The following is a 16738-nucleotide window of genomic DNA, read 5'->3' as shown; positions in this document are numbered from 1 at the left end:
ACAAATGCACACCTTCACCAGGTTTATAAGAGGTTCAGAGACCAGCTTTCCTTATTCAAGCACCTTAGGTACCCAACCCATAACCTTCTTTAAAATGTAGTATGTACAGCAAGGTCTTCAATAAACGACCTGGCATAGTGGTCACCCACAAGCAACCATACTGGCTCATGTCCCAAAAGCCAGGGTCAACAGCAAAAATAGGAAACCCATGCAGACCATCCAAACCAGACAGCCTAATGAGTTGTTACCTCAGTGTTGAACAGTTGATATTAATCCTTGTAGGCCATGTAAACCATGAAGCATTTACACCTGCCAGGCAAGAAAAGGAAAAAAGACAGGAAAAAGTCATGATTAGCTATCAACATAGTCATCTCATGTTTATCATATATACATACAAAACCGCACCCACTCCCTCATCCCCCCCACACAGATAGAGAGAGACAGGGACAGAGACAGAGACAGAGACAGAGAGACAGAAAGACCCTGAGCACATGGCTCAGATGCCTGTCCAATAGAGGTGAAGACATTTGTAATGCTTTTATCATATCATGTCCTTTCTTGTCCTGTAAAATCCATATTTTGTTAGTAGTGTCTTGGCAGAATGGTGTCTCCCTTCTGCAGCTTTAGCTAATCCCAATTCCCAGCATTGCCAGAATTTAGAAGAGCAAAATTGATATTGTTTGAGGAAGCAGATACCAAGAAGTTCCATTAACATACCAGCTGTGCAAAGACACTAGGGGTTGTAGAACCTGAATGTACCACCACACCACGATCACCTGGGAATGCTTCCCTTTGGGGCATCTGTTCCTCCACCCTTGTAAATTGGAAAATAACACTCACCTCATGAGGAAGTAGTTCACCATGAAAGGAGCCAATGGTCATTTAGTCCCTGTGAGGCGAGCATATGGTCTCCATGGGTTGGGTATATTTCACTATTTGGTGAAAGACTGTTATATACTATGCTGCATCCTGCTGTGCCAAAGAGGAAAAAGAATACAATAAAACTAATCTTAAAAATTACTTATGGGCTAGACCTGGCGATGGGACAAGCTTCTCATGCTATTATTGGGTTGGCTAAGGCAGGAAGATTACTTTGAATTTTCTTTCTATTACTTGGTGTATCCCATGAGTTTTGCCAGTAGCCTGGGCTACATAAAACTTATCTGGCCACCCAGTAAGGCTTTGCATCAAAATAAAATTAAAGCCAAATCTCTGAAAGCCTTGTATCCTCCATAAAAACTATTTTGTAATTTGTAGAATGTATATACTTATAGGATGTAATACTTTCTGCCATGGAACTTACACTTTTCAATACACACATACACAGCACATGTACACATGCATTCAAACATACACAGCATACCTGCACAGTTTTTTCGAACAATATTATTTTCCCACCATTCTCTACAATTTGTTTGAAGAATAAAACAGGTGATGGTGGCCCAAGCCTACTTTTATCCCAGTACTAAGAAGGCAGACACTGGCAACAATCTGTGAGTCCAAAGTCAGCCTGGTCCAAAGAGCAAGATCCAGGACAACCAAGACTAGAGAGAAAGCCTATCTCAGAAAGAAAAAATAATCTAGTTTTCTATGTAAGAATATCATGACTTTTATTAGAAAAGTGTGGATACTATCTACTCAGTGTGGCTGTTTGGATAGGAGTGACTCCTATAGGCTGACTTATTTAAATGGTCATTATGGAGTGACAATGCTTGGCAGTGATTAAGATGTAGCCTTGTTGGGTTTAGTATGGCCTATTGAAGCAAACTTGTCACAGGTGGTGTGATTTGGAGTTTTCAATTGTAGATTTAGTGTTTTTCCTTCTTCCTCCTGCCTACAGATTTAATGTCTAAGCCTCAGCTACATCTCCAGCCCCATGTCTGTCTGTGTAGTGCCATCCTTCCCAGCATGGGGATAAAGGAGTAAAGCGCCAAATCTGTAAGGTGGCCTCAATGACATATTTCAGTTTTATAAGACTTGCTGTGGTCACGGTATATTCACAGCAAATAACATTGACTAAGACAATGTTCAACAGTTTGAAGAATAACTCATTCACGTGTGAAGTTTCTAAGCTTTGAATGCAGTTTCTAAATTTCAAATGTAGAATAAAAATTAGATATAAAACCTGGCTTCAGTCAATTAACAGATAGTACAGATAGCAATTTGTGACTTGAATCTGTGCCTTGTACTCTCATACCTCAGTCATCAGCATTATAGGAAAAGATCTATTTGATTTTCAACCACATCAATAAGTAGTTGGGATGGTGGAACTCAGTGTGGGTCATCTCAGGGCAGTTTTCCACAATATTCTCATTTCCAAAAGCCTCCAAGTAATTCTTGGAATGACCAAAGTTGTGTAATTTCCTTAAAACAGCTGAATTTTTACTACTATTAAAATTCTCTGTGTGTCAGGCAACAGAGAAGGAGGATGGGGCTAATTGTTGTTTTGTGTGCTCGAGGATGGGGCAAGATTTATAGGGTGCAGGAAGGGATAGAAAGGAAGAGGCATCCTTTGAGGGAGCATCCTCTCTCCTCCAACTTAGACACATAATATTTCCCTAAAGTTTTTGCACAGTGGCAAATCAGAACTGGTGCTTTGAAGCATCCTATCTGCTGCCATTCCTTCAACTGCTTTCCTTAGCACCACACCATCAGCAGAGGCTGTTGTTTATCCATCTCTGATATTCTGGATCACCTTACAAAGCTAAGCACATGACACACATTTGCATAACTATGTGTGATCCTGTGGATGTACAGAGTCTAAAGACAAGAACATAAGAGGAGACCAGAAGAATCTAGGATGATAATGGAACCAAAATCATCATTGCAATGATAGGACGGACACACACACACACACACTGCATTTTTTATTACTAACTATCAATCTATCCTTGCTCCTTGCATATCTTAGACTTTCTTAAAAATATGTCATTATTACATAATATTAACATTTGGTCTTATAAAACAGATAGAGGTTAGAATCATTTGTTCTCAGATTTGTTAGGAATGTGACCTCAGGAAGGATTAGTCCCCTTGCTGCAAGTTCTGCCTTTGTAGTACTGGTATTGATGCATTGTGCTGGGCAGTTTCATGTCAACCTGATTCAAGGTAGAGTCATTTTGGAAGAGGGAACCCAGACAGATAAAATGTTTCTACTGTGGGCAAACCTGTAATATATTTTTCTTGAATGGTGGCTAATGTAGGAAATATAGCTCACTGTGGACAGAGTCATCCCTGGGATGATAGTTCTATGTGCTGTAAGAGGCAGACTGAGCAAGCCATGAGGAGCAAGCCAGTAAGAGGTGCTTTTTCAAGGTCTGTACTTCCACTCTGACCTCCAGGTTCCTGTCCTGCTTGAGTTCATGTCCTGCCTCCCTTCAGTGACAGACTACCAGCAGATGTAAGAAACCCTTTAGTCCTTTATTTGCTTTTTGTCATGGTTTTTAATCATATCAATAATTAACTCAGATGCCCATGAAGGTGGAAATCATCATCTTTGTGCAGATCTGTTGCCTATTAAATGTCACCCCAGGCAGTCATCCTGACTTCCTGCGTTTTTCTTTTTTTTTTTTCTTTTTCTCTTTTGTTTATTTATTTATTTATTTATTTATTTATTTATTTATTTATTTTGGCTTTAAAAACAGCTTTTATTTAGCAAGGAAGTTACAACTGTGAACATGTTCTTTTTTTGCTTTCGAGTGTCTGATCTTGTCTCAGCTGTACTTGATCTGGGGAAATGTCTGTCTCCCTGTGCTTGCTTGTCCAGTCTTAGATGTGATGATCTTTAAATCCGTGAGCTCATAACTGATCTTCTTCAACTCTGGAACAAGAAAGAGACAGGGCAGTGGGGTTTTAATTCTAAGAAATTCTTGACAAGGACCCTGCTAATACAACACAGACTTCACAATACATAAGTAAACCAGCCATTCTGTTCACTCTTACAAGGAAAAATGATTCAAAAATATGTTATGCATTCTTTTTTTCTTTTTTTTAAAATATTTTTTATTTTCTATATTCTTTGTTTACATTCCAAATGATTTCCCCTTTACCGGATCCCCCCTCCCCATATGTCCCATAAACCTTCTTTTCTCCATCCCTTCTCCAATCACCTCCCACCTTTTTCTTTTTCTTTTTATTCCCTTCCAATGCTAGATCAATCCTTTCCAGGATCAGGACCCTCTCCATACTTCTTCATGGGAGTCATTGTTATGCTATTTGTGCCGTGGGTTTTCAGGGCTTCTCGTCTAATTAATATCCACTTATCAGAGATTGCATTCCATGTGTATTCTTTTGTGCTTGGGTTACCTCGCTTAGGATGATATTTTCCAGATCAAAACATTTGCCTAAAAATTTTGTGAATTCATTGTTTCTAATTGCTGAGTATTATTCCATTGTGTAAATATACCACATTTTCTGTATCCATTTATTCCTTGAGGGGCATCTGCGTTCTTTCCAGCTTCTGGCAATTATAAATAAGGCTGCTATGAACATAATGGAGCATGTGTCTTTATTGCATGCTGGGGAATCCTTTGGTTATATACCCAGGAGAGGTATAGCAGGGTCCTCTGGAAGGCTCATGTCCAGTTTTCTGAGGAACCTGCAGACTGATTTCCACAGTGGTTGTACCATCTTGCAGCCCTACCAGCAGTGGAGGAGTGTTCCTCTTTCTCCACATCCTTGCCAACACCTGCTGTCTCCTGAGTTTTTGACCTTAGCCATTCTGACTGGCATAAGGTGAAATCTCAGGGTTGTTTTGATCTGCATTTCCCTAATGACTAATGATGTTGAGCACTTTTTAAGGTGCCTCGTGGCCATCCGAATTTCTTCAGGTGAAAATTCTTTGTTTAGATCTGTACCCCATTTTAATACCGTTATTTGGTTCCCTGGGGTCTAACTTCTTGAGTTCTTTGTATATATTGGATATTAGCCCTCTATCAGATGTGGGATTGGTGAATATCCTTTCCTAATTTGATGAGATAGTTTTAGCTATCTTGGGTTTCTTGTTATTCCAGATGAATTTGAGAATTGCTTATTTTAACTCTGTGAAGAACTGAGTTGGGATTTTGTCGGGGATTGCATTGAATCTGTAGATTGCTTTTGGCAAGGTGACCATTTTAACTATATTAATCCTGACAATCCAGGAGCATGGCAGATTTTTCCATTTTCTGAGGTCTTCTTCAATTTCCTTCTTCAGAGACCTGAAGTTCTTGTCATATAGATCTTTCACTTGTTTGTTTAGAGTCAAACCAAGATACTTTATATTGTTTGTGGCTATTTTGAAGGGTGTCATTTCCCTAACTTCTTTCTCAGCCTGCTTATCCTTTGAGTATAGGAAGGCAACTGATTTGCTTGAGTTGATTTTATAACCAGCCACTCTGTGGAAGTTGTTTATCAGCTGTAGGAGTTCTCTGGTGGAGGTTTTCAGGTCACTTCAGTAGACTATCACGTCATCTGCAAATAGTGATAATTTGGCTTCTTCTTTCCAATTTGTATCCCCTTGACCTCCTTATGCTGTCTAATTGCTCTAGCTAGAACTTCAAGTACTATATTAAAAAGATATGGAGAGAGGACAGCTTTGTCTAGTCCCTGATTTTTAGTGGGATTGCTTCAAGTTTCTCTCCATTTAGTTTGATGTTTGCTACCGGTTTTCTGCATATTGCTTTAATGATGTTTAGGTATGGGCCTTGAATTCCTGTTCTTTCCAAGACTTTTAGCATCAAAGGATGCTGTATTTTATCAAATGCTATTTCTGCGTCTAATGAGATGATCATATGATTTTTTTCTTTGAGTTTGTTTATGTAGTGGATTGCATTGTTGGATTTCCTTATATTGAACCATTCCTGCATCCCTGGGATGAAGCCTACTTGATCGTGGTGGATGATCGTTTTGATGTGTTTTTGGATTTGGTTTGCAAAAATTTTATTAAGTATTTTTGCATCAATATTAATAAAAGAAATTGGCCTGAAGTTCTCTTTCTTTGTTGGATCTTTGTGTGGTTTTGGAATCAGCATAATTGTGGCTTCATAGAACGAGTTGGGTAGAGTTCCTTCTGTTTCTATTTTTTGAAATAGTTTGAAGAGTATTGGTGTTAGGTCTTCTATGAAGGTCTGATAGAACTCTGCACTGAAGCCATCTGGTCCCGTGCTTTTTTTGGTTTGGGAGACTTTCTATGACCCTTTTTAATTCTTCAGGTGTTATGGGACTGTTTAGTTGATCTATTTGATCCTGATTTAGTTTTGGTGTCAGATATCTGTCTAGGAAACTGTCCATTTCCTCCAGATTCTCCAGTTGTGTTGAGTATAGGCTTTTGTAGTAGGATCTAATGATTTTATGAATTTCCTCAGTTTCTGTTGTTATATCTCGCTTTTCATTTATAAGTTTGTTAATCTGGATACTGTTTCTATGTTGATTGGTTACTCTGGCTAAGGGTTTATCTATCTTGTTGATTTTCTCAAAGAACGAGCTCCTGGTTTTGATGATTCTTTGTATGGCTCTCTTTGTTTCTACTTGATTGATTTCAGCCCTGAGTTTGATGATATCCTGCCTTCTACTCTTCCTGGGTGAAATTGATTCTTTTTGTTCCTGTGCTTTCAGGTGTGTCATTTAGCTGTTAGTGTATGCTCTCTCCATTTTCCTTTTGGAGGCACTCAGGGCTATGAGTTTTCCTCTTAGCACTGCTTTCATTGTGTCCCATAGATTTGGGTATGTTGTGTCTTCATTTGCATTAAGTTCTAAAAAGTCTTTAATTTCTTTCTTTATTTCTTCCTTGACCAAAGTATCATTGAGTAGGATATTGTTCAGTTTCCACGTGTATGTGGGTTTTCTGTTGTTTTTGTTGCTATTGAAGAACACTTTTACTCCATAGTGATCTGATAGGAGGCATGGGATTAGTTTGATCTTATATTTGTTGAGGTCTGTCTTGTGACCAATTATATGGCCGATTTTGGAGAAGGTACCATGAGGTGCTGAGAAAAAGGTATATTCTTTTGCTTTAGGATAGATTGTTCTATATATATCTGTTAAATCTAATTGGTCCAAAGCTTCAATTAGTTTTATTGTGTGCCTGTTTAGTTTCTGTTTTCCTGATCAGTCCATTGAGCAAAGTGTAGTGTTGAAGTCACCCACAATTATTGTGTTAGGTGCATTGTGTGCTTTGAGCTTTCTTAAACTGTCTTTTATAAATGATGATGCCCTTGCATTTGGAGCATATATGTTCAGGATTGAGAGTTCTTCTTGTTGTATTTTTCTTTTGACCAGCAAGAAGTGTCCCTCAGAGTCTCTTTTGATGACTTTGGGTTGAAAGTCAATTTTATCTGATATTAAAATGGCTACTCCAGCTTGTTTCCTGAGACCATTTGCTTGTAAAATTGTCTTGCAGCCTTTTACTCTAAGGTAATGGTTGTCTTTGACCCTGAGGTGTGTTTCCTGTATGCAGCAAAATGTAGGGTCCTGTTTACGTATCCAGTCGGCTAGTCTATGTCTTTTTGTTTTTTGGATTTGGTTTTTTCGAGACAGGGTTTCTCTGTGAAGCCCTGGCTGTCCTGGAACTCACTCTGTAGACCAGGCTGGCCTCGAACTCAGAGATCCACCTGCCTCTGCCTCCCAGAGTGCTAGGATTACAGGCGTGGGCCACCACCAACCGGCTAGTCTATTTTTCTTTTAATTGGGGCATTGAGTCCATTGATGTTAAGAGATATTAAGGAATAGTAATTGTTACTTCCTGTCATTTATGACGTTAATTTTTTTATATTTGATTGGTTAACTTGTTTTGGGTTTGATGAACGGTTACTATCTTGCTTTTTCCAGGGTGAAGTTTCCCTCCTTGTATTGCTGTTTTCCTCCCATTATCCTTTGTAGGGATGAGTTTGTGGATAGATATTGGGTAAACTTGGTTTTGTCATGGAATATCTTAGTTTCTCCATCTATGGTGATTGAGAGTTTTGCTGGATATCGTAGTTTTGGCTGGCATTTGTGTTCTCTTAGAGTCGGCATGAGATCTGCCCAGGATCTTCTAGCCTTCATAGTCTCAGGTGAAATGCCTGCTGTGAATCTGATAGGTCTTCCTTTATATGTTACTTGGCCGTTTTCTCTTACTGCCTTTAATATTCTTTCTTTGTTTAGTACATTTGATGTTTTGATTATGTGACGGGAAGTATTTCTGTTCTGCTCCAGTCTGTTTGGCATTCTGTAGGCTTCTTGTATATTCATGGGCATCTCTCTCTTTAAGTTAGGGAAGTTTTCTTCCATAATTTTATTGAAGATATTTGCTGGCCCTTTAAGTTGTACATCTTCACTCTCATGTGTTCCTATAATCCTTAGGTTTGGTCTTCTCATTGTGTCCTGTATTTCCTGGATATTTTAGGTTACAAGCTTTTTGCATTTTGCATTTTCTTTAACTGTTGAGTCCATGGTTTCTATGGTATCTTCAGCATCTGAGATTCTTTCTTCTATCTCTTGTATTCTGTTGTTGATAATTGCAACTATGTCCCCTGATTTCTTCCCAAGGCTTTCTATCTCCAAAGTTGTCTCCCTTTGAGTTTTCTTAGTTGTTTCTACTTCTGATTTTAGATCCTGGATGGTTTTGCGTAGCTCCTTCACTTGCTTGTTTGTGCTTTCCTCTAATTCTTTAAGAGATTTTTGTGTTTCCTCTTTCATGACCTTGGCCTGTTGACCAAAGTATTTCATTAAGTGGTTTTTGTCTTTCCTCCTTATTGGCTGTTGTATTCTCGTGAAATTCTTTCAATGATTTTTTGTGCTTCCCTTGCAAGGGCTTCTAACTTTTGATCCATTTTCTCTTGAATTTCTTTAAGTATGCCCTTCATGTGTTCCTGTACCAGATTCATGACCAGTGATTTTAAATCCAAGTCTTGTTTTACTGGTGTGATGGGGTATCCAGGACATGCTGTTAAAGGAGAATTGGGTTCAGATGTTCCCATATTGCCTTGATTTTTGTTAGTGACATTCCCGTGTTTGCCTTTTGCCATCTAGTTCTCTCTGGTGTTAGTTGGTCTTGTCAATGCTGGACTCACCAGTGCAAGCTGCCTCTTCCCAGGTGGCCTCTGGTGCACAGCTTACCTCCTGCACTGCCTGGAGACAGGGTGCTGTTGCCCAGGCTGTTCAGATCCCGAAGCAGACACCTGAAGGCTCCTGCTGGGGGCCCGCTGGATTCACCAGAGCACATTGACTACTCCCAGCTGGCCTCCCAGAAGCCCCTATTGCCTCTTGCAGAACCTGGAGATGTGGTGTTGCCACCCAGGCTGATCTGGATCTGGAAGCAGAGCGATCTGAGGGCTCCCGCCAGAGGCCTCAGGTCTGGAATGGAAGCTCCATGCCACCAGAGCAAGCTGTGTGCACCTAGACTGCCTCCGGGTGCAAACCAGGTCTCCCGCACTTCCTGCAGACCGAGTGCTGTGGCCCAAGCTGTTCAGATCCCAACGTAGACCCCTGAATGCTCCTGCCTGGGCCTGCTGGGTTCACCAGAGCACACTTAAAACAGACACCTGAAGGCTCCCACAGGGGCCTGCTGGATTTCTTCCTGCGTTTTTCATCTGCATAGTGGTTATTTATCTCATGAAGATCCTACAAAAATTAAAGTTTCGTAAAAAGAATGTGCCTGGAACAAGGGAAAAAGCCCTCAGGCAACCCTCATGTTTTAATTATCATACCCAATCAAGAGTAATGACTCACATGCATGGGAAGTTGTGGGAGGTACAGACAAGGCAGCAGAGAGACAAGACTGGTGAACTTGCTTTGGCTCACCTTTTGCTATGCTGAGGTTCTGCACTTCCTGCTAGACACTGTCATTCCAGTGTGTGATGTCCACATCACGCTATGCAAAGCATAGTTGCAGCAGCTGTTAGCATCAGCCCACTTATGTCACTTTTCATAGGCCTCTGTCAGGTTAGACTCAGGTTCAGGCACCACATGGTCAACTGAAGACAGAGGGCAAAATGTGTGACTCAGACACAGCTTGGTCTCCCTGTCTCATTCCTGGTCCTTCCTGCTTAGTTGACTCCAGGACTTGGAACAAATTGCTAGCTTTCTGAAACCTAGGCTTTCTTTTCTTAAAAAATGGGTGTTAAGTAAATAGGGAACATATTCTGACATTATTTTCCATCTAAGTTTGCCATTTGACTAAGTAAATAATGCATATATTAGGTGCTTCACCGATACCTGTTGCATGCTAAGTGTTCTGTAAGTGTTAACACCACTATTCTCTGCATCCTGCTGATACATATTTTTATATAATTGTGGGTGTATCTGCATCTATTTGTGTCAGCTGCTGGGTGGAGCGCCTCAGAGGATAGCCATGTTAGTCTTCTATCTTAAGCATACCTGGGTATCATTAATAGTGTTGGAGATTGGTGCTTGCCGCTGGGATGGGTCTTAAGTTGGGCTGGTTATTTGTTGTCCTTTCCCTCAGTCTCTGCTCCATCCTCCATCCCTACATTTCTTGTGGACAGGATACATTTTGTGTCTAGAGTTTGGTGGGTGGGTTTGTGTCCCTATCACTCTCTTGGAATTATTGTGAGAGGGTGTGACCAGCAGGCGGGCAGTGACCAGTGTGTAAGTGAATAAGTTAACAAAAAACTAAAACAATAATATAGTTGTATTGTCAGTTTTGTTTGTCAACTTGATAGAGGCTGGAGTTATCACAGAAAAAGGAGTCTCAGTTGAGGAAATGTCTCCATGAAATAATATTCATATGGTTGCTCATCAGCTGTAAGGCATTTTCTCAATTAGTCATCAATGGTGGGAGGGCCAATTGTTGGTGGTGCTGTCCCTGGGCTGGTAGTCTTGGACTCTATAAGAAAGCAAGCTGAGCAAGTCAGGAGAACAATCCAGTAAGTCACATCCCTCCAAGAACTCTACATTAGCTCTTGCTTCCTGACCTGCTTGACTTCCAGCCTTGACTTGCTTTGGTGATGAACAACAGTGCGAAGAGTTAGATGAATAAAGCTAGCCAGGCAGTCCTGGCACAAATCTTTAATCCCAGCACTTGGGAGGCACAGGCAGGTGGATTTCTGAGTTTGAGGCCAGCCTGCTCTACGGTCATTTCCAGGATAAATAAGGTTATAAGGCAAACCCTAGTTCAAAAAACCAAAATACCACCACCACCACCAACAACAACAACAATAACAACAACAACAGCTATCTAGAGAGAAAAAGTTGCTTGGTAATCTCCAAACTGAGCAAATTAAAAAAAAAAAAAAAAAAAAAAAAAAAAAAACCAAGCAGTATCCCAGCTGCCTTGAGCCAAACAGGTCTTCAGCTTGGACAGCTGATTTGAGTTTGTTTTCAACCGTTGACACACACCCCTTCACTTAGAACCCCTCTTTAAGCCAAGGTTGGTCCTTGGCACTTATGGATGACACTAATTATTTTAGAAAATTTTGTGGTTGTTTAAGCATTTATTCTAGCATAGAATTCTCCACTATATACTTTATTTGGATCAGAGCGTTAGCCTTCCATTGGACACTCAGTTTAGAACACTTAATTTTTATCTGCATACTTGGTCTACCTATCTGGCCTTCCTAGGAATAAAAATGCTTGTATATCATTGGCAGCTGCTTGAACCTAATCCAGACCAATGCTTTTTTCACTTGACTGACATTCAGAATTTCCCTTACATGAGTGAAATGAACTGGGACACAGTCCTGCAGAAGAGGCTCATTCTAGGCTTTGTTCAACGGTGAGTCAAGCCTTACAAGTCCAAAACGTTCCCACATTCTTTTCCCATTACTCTGTGCACAAGTCCACTCTGGGTCGCACTTGATGAGTACACCAGTAAAATAACATCCTGATGCTAGCTTTACAGAGAAGAAAATAGAGGCATATGTAAGGTAAGTTGAAAACCCTACGTCACATGATTGGCAAGTCACTAAGCAGGATGTCAACATATGAACTTCTAGGCTTTAGCCACACATTTCTCTATAAGTGGTTCTAGTGTTCCTAATAGTCATTTTCAGAAATATTCTCATAGAAAAAGAAGTTTCCTTATTGCAAAGAGGTACTCTTTAAATTCTATTAAAATCTTTGATTTGGTTAATGGTAAAACTCCAGGATCATTCCTCCTCTTTTGTTAGTTTTATTGTACTGATCCACAGTTTTCAGAACTAATAGTAAAATTAATAATAATATAAATTAATTAATAAAAGTTAAAAAAAAAACTAATAGTGACAGAGAAATAATTTCCGTTGGTTCAGTACCCAATCAAGGGATATTGTGTCTCATGGAATATTGCTGGGTAAGTGTTAGATTGGAGCCCTACTGAAGCTCCTCCCTCTTTTTCTGTCGTTGGTAGTTAAATTATACTACAGGATATAGGAATATTGGCAAGAGCAATGTGCTCTGCAGAGGTGTATAGAGAGAAATCAGGGATTTCTCTTCACGTCCAAGTGAGGCACTTGTCCTGGGTACATGGGCAACTGGCTATTTCAATGAACAGCTGGAAAAGGTGCATTGTTATTGTGTCAGATGAAAGCCTTGTGGAAGTTGGAACAGTGTGGTGGCATTCAAGTATGTCAGTGTCTTCTCTAGTGAGTAAGAGGAAAGTGAGGTGACTATGGGATACCCTGGGTGCCACCTGCCACAGACACCACCTTCCTTCTTTTAGCTGCTCCTCACACCCTAAGAGAATATCCACCTTATAGATCTTGGCCCTTTCTGTAAATCTGACTCTTTGCAGAATTTATTAAGTTTTAAATTCTTCGCCTCACATTCAGAAATCCTGATATTGAAACCTGGTTGTGGAACTTGGATGGTGACCAAGCAATGGCCATGATTCTGGTCTACTGAGAAACCCAGAATTTCAAACCTTAGCAATATTGTTTCAATATGGTCTGCTTCATTGCTCACCTAGGTATAGTTAGATATTTGTAAAATTAACTAAACTATACTATCAAGAATGTAACAATAAATGCTGCCATTAAATGCTATAAATTCTGAGAGAGAGAGAGAGAGAGAGAGAGAGAGAGAGAGAGAGAGAATCTGTTATTTTTCTTGGGCTACCCCATTAAGACTATTCATTACTCTCTCTCTGTTAGGCTTCTATGTCTTAGGAATGATACAGGGATCTGAGGACTGAGCCCTGCTTTCCTTCTTACAGAAAGGCAGGCTCAATTGTGATCCCACTTTGAACTGGAAGAAGTGATTTTGGAGTCCAAAACTCTTCACAAAAAAAAAAAAAGAGGCTCCTGGCAAAAAAGGAGTAGGAAATGAGGAAAAGTGACTCCTTTCAGGTAGATAGGCTCCCAACCAAGCTAAGGGAAGGGCAGTTCATTTCAGAGCTGCTAAGGCAGTACATCTTAGACGCTTGCCCCTGCATGATGCTGGGGGCTTATAATAAGAAGGAAGGCACAGCAACAGAGGCCATTAGGTTATTTGTCTTCACCCCTGTGATGCAGCAACAAGCAGCAAGCAGAAGACAGTTTCCCAGGATTTAAAAGATATTGTCACAATTTCCCATCTGCAAGGCGTGGTACAGGTTTCTGAAGGTACATGTGCAGGATTCCTCTCAGAGACACAATGGGTGGAATAACCTCTACAGTATTAGCAGTGAAATTGCAATTTATCTGCACCTACTCATTGAAGTTATCTGTGATTACACACACACACACACACACACACACACACAATATGTATGTCTATATTCTAGAGTTCCAAAAGCATTGTACCTAATTGTGATAGCACATTGATCCAGGGTTGAGAACTGTCTTAGTTAGGCTTTTAGTGCTGTGCACAGAAACCATGACCAAGGCAATGCTTATAAGGACAACATTTTATTGGGGCTTGCTTACAGGTTCAGAGGTTCAGTCCATTATCATCAAGGCAGGAACATGGCAACACCCAGGCAGGCATGGGACTGGAGGAGCTGAGAGTTCTACATCTTCTTTTGAAGGCTGCTTTCAGAATTCGCACTTCTGGGCAGCAAGGATGAGGGTCTTACAGCACACCCCCACATTGACATACCTACTGCTAAATGGCCACAATTTCTAGTTGTGCCACTCCCTTTGCCAATTAATGTGGCCAAGGTTATATATATATATATATATATATATATATATATATATATATATATATATATATATATATATATGTCGGACACTTTGTGCATCTGGAAACAGGTATTCCTCTATACATGGTGCTCACTGAATGCTCTATGGTGTATGGGACATTTGAGGTCCTCATGTGTCAAGTAAGTGTGCTTCTGATTCTTTGTCATGTTCCCCTTGAAGACATGCCTTCTTCAAGTGCATCTTGATGCTGTTCTGAAAAAATTTATTATTTTCAACAGAGAAAAGTAAGTAACTCTGGGCTGTAGACCAGTGACTTAAAATGATATCATATAGGCAGATTTTGTTTGCAGGGATTTCATATATGTTATAGACCAAAGTCTGCCACAAGATAACCAGGATTCTTTGGTCCAGGAAGGCACAGGTCCAGGGTGATGACAAACTGACAGGACCACAGAAGCAGTGTGAAATAAGAATGTATATTTCTGGATGTCTCCTACTCCAGTCTGAAGTACTTCGTCACCAGGATGAAGAGGCTTAAAAGGGGGGGAGTATAGGTGGTTAGTTTAGTGTGGCTAGGCCGCGTGGGGGAAGGTGTCCAGGCAGGCCCTTGCCTGGGCACCTCTGCCCCTGAGGGACCACACACAGACATACATGGTATAGAATAGAGTTTATTCAGAATGGGGGATGGGAGTTAGTGGTAGAGAGAGAGGGGGGAGAGAGAAGGAGAGAAAGAGAGAGAGAGAGAGAGAGAGAGAGAGAGAGAGAGAGAGAGAGAGAGAGAGAGAGAGAAAGAGAGGAGAGAGAGGGGGGAGGCCGGCCATGACCACGTGGACGGGGGAAGAGCCCCTGGGGCAGAGAGGTGAGAGAGTGTGGGAGAGCAGAGAGCAAAGAGAGAGAGGAGGACAAGTAGCTCCTCTTATAGTGGTCCAGATCTCTGGGGCAGGGCATACCTGGCTATTGCCAGGTAGGTGTGGGGTGGAGCTTAGACAAAACCCCAACATACTCCAAGGTTTGGTTAATTAATAAAAGAAAAAGTAAAAAAGAAAAGAAGTGACGGTGAATACAGTGAAGCAGGAATAGGGTCTTTGTTGAGATCTGGCTGCTTCGTGCTGACATTGGGGCGACGTGTCTCTGCGGAACCTAGAGAAAGGGGTATGGGGGGTGATTGTCCAGTCTCAGGAGGACAGGCTGCTTCTTTGCTGTCCAGGGTTTGTAGAGCCATTTGAAGATAGGTCAGGAGAACATGTCCAGTAGAAGCTGTCTGCATTTGGAGAAGCTGAGAGGAGATTGGAGCATCTGAAGGTTGCTTCTCTGGAGCTGTCCTGGATATGGCAAGGGCCTGAACTTAACAAGATGTTGTAACATATTAGTATAGTTAGGGAATAAGACTAAGTACATTTGGGAATAGGGAAAAATTTCTTAAGATGTACAGTTGAAATCCAGAGGAATCCCACCTTTGGAAAGTTAGTAAAGTGGGAACTTGGACAGATGTACGTATCTGGATAGAGCCTACTTGGTCCATGAGCAGTAGATCTGGGTAGGTTTCCTGTAGCTAACAAGTTTATTAAAGAGATAACAACATGAGTTAACCACATGAACAGTCTTTAAGATGAGCCTTTGTGGATCAGAAGGAATAGAATTGAAGGTTGGGACAGTGATAGAGCAAAAGGGGAAATATGAAGCATTTAATGGAAACAGAGTTTAGATCAGGAGATAACTGTCTAGCTGTCAATGTAGTCAGAAGTCTGAGGAATAAAAAATAACTTAGCAGTTATATTATTAAAGAATGACAGATTCCAGTAGCCAGCAGTTCTTTGTGGTCTCTGGTCTCCATGGTGGCTTTGGCTGTCAGACTGGCTTTCAAGCACAGAAAATGCACAGCTTTTTCTGTGGAATGGATACCCATGACATGAGAAATGGCTTACTTTTGTTTAGCAAAGTCATTTGACTCAAGGTATCCAGTTTTGTCCACTACACTCTTTCAGGCAGCATCCTGTGGCGGTGTCCATCTTTCTTCTGAGACCTCCTGGGAGAAGCTGTCAGGCCTTTGGGAATTCTGTCTGTCTTAAATCTAATAACAAACTTCTGACAAGATTGAGCACAAGAGAGGAGAGCAATAGTTAAGAGAGAATAGGAATGGGAATCTTAAGTAGCATTGACAGGTTGCATAGGTAGAGGAAAGTATATTGTCTTGGTTAGTAAAGATGCTAGGATCAGAGTAAGAAAGCTGGCAGCAATGGATAAAATTGTAGTGACAGAAAATGAGTTTGTCTAGGCAGATTTAGGCTTGTTAACATCAACTTGAGCACGCTAGATATAGGAGGAAATGAGTTAAGGGTTTGGGAACACAGAATAGGTGAGGTTCAGATTCTTTATCGTTTACCAGACTGTTAATTTTAAAAGTATACAGTCAAAGACAAGTAGCACCCACTGGGTAGGGGAGGGAGTTGTTCTGCAAACTTAGCGTCCTAAAGAGTGCAGAAACAACTGAAAGGCAGCTAAGCCAAAGAGTCCAGACCATCGTGAGGACCCTTGGGACCCGGGGCTAGAAAAGCCGGAGCTTTAAAAGCCGGAGGAAGCATCCCGCCTGGACCCGGATTTTCGAGGACAGCTGTAAAAGCCAAAGGGAGACTCAGGATCACTTCCGGATTAGGATACACCCGAGGGTGGGTCTAGAAGTCCTAAGCAGGAGTGTGGACTAGGCATGAGAGGAAACCCTT

This window comes from Apodemus sylvaticus, chromosome 13 (genome assembly GCF_947179515.1).
Source record: "Apodemus sylvaticus chromosome 13, mApoSyl1.1, whole genome shotgun sequence".
Taxonomy (NCBI): Eukaryota; Metazoa; Chordata; class Mammalia; order Rodentia; family Muridae; genus Apodemus; species Apodemus sylvaticus.
This window is presented reverse-complemented; position numbering follows the sequence as displayed.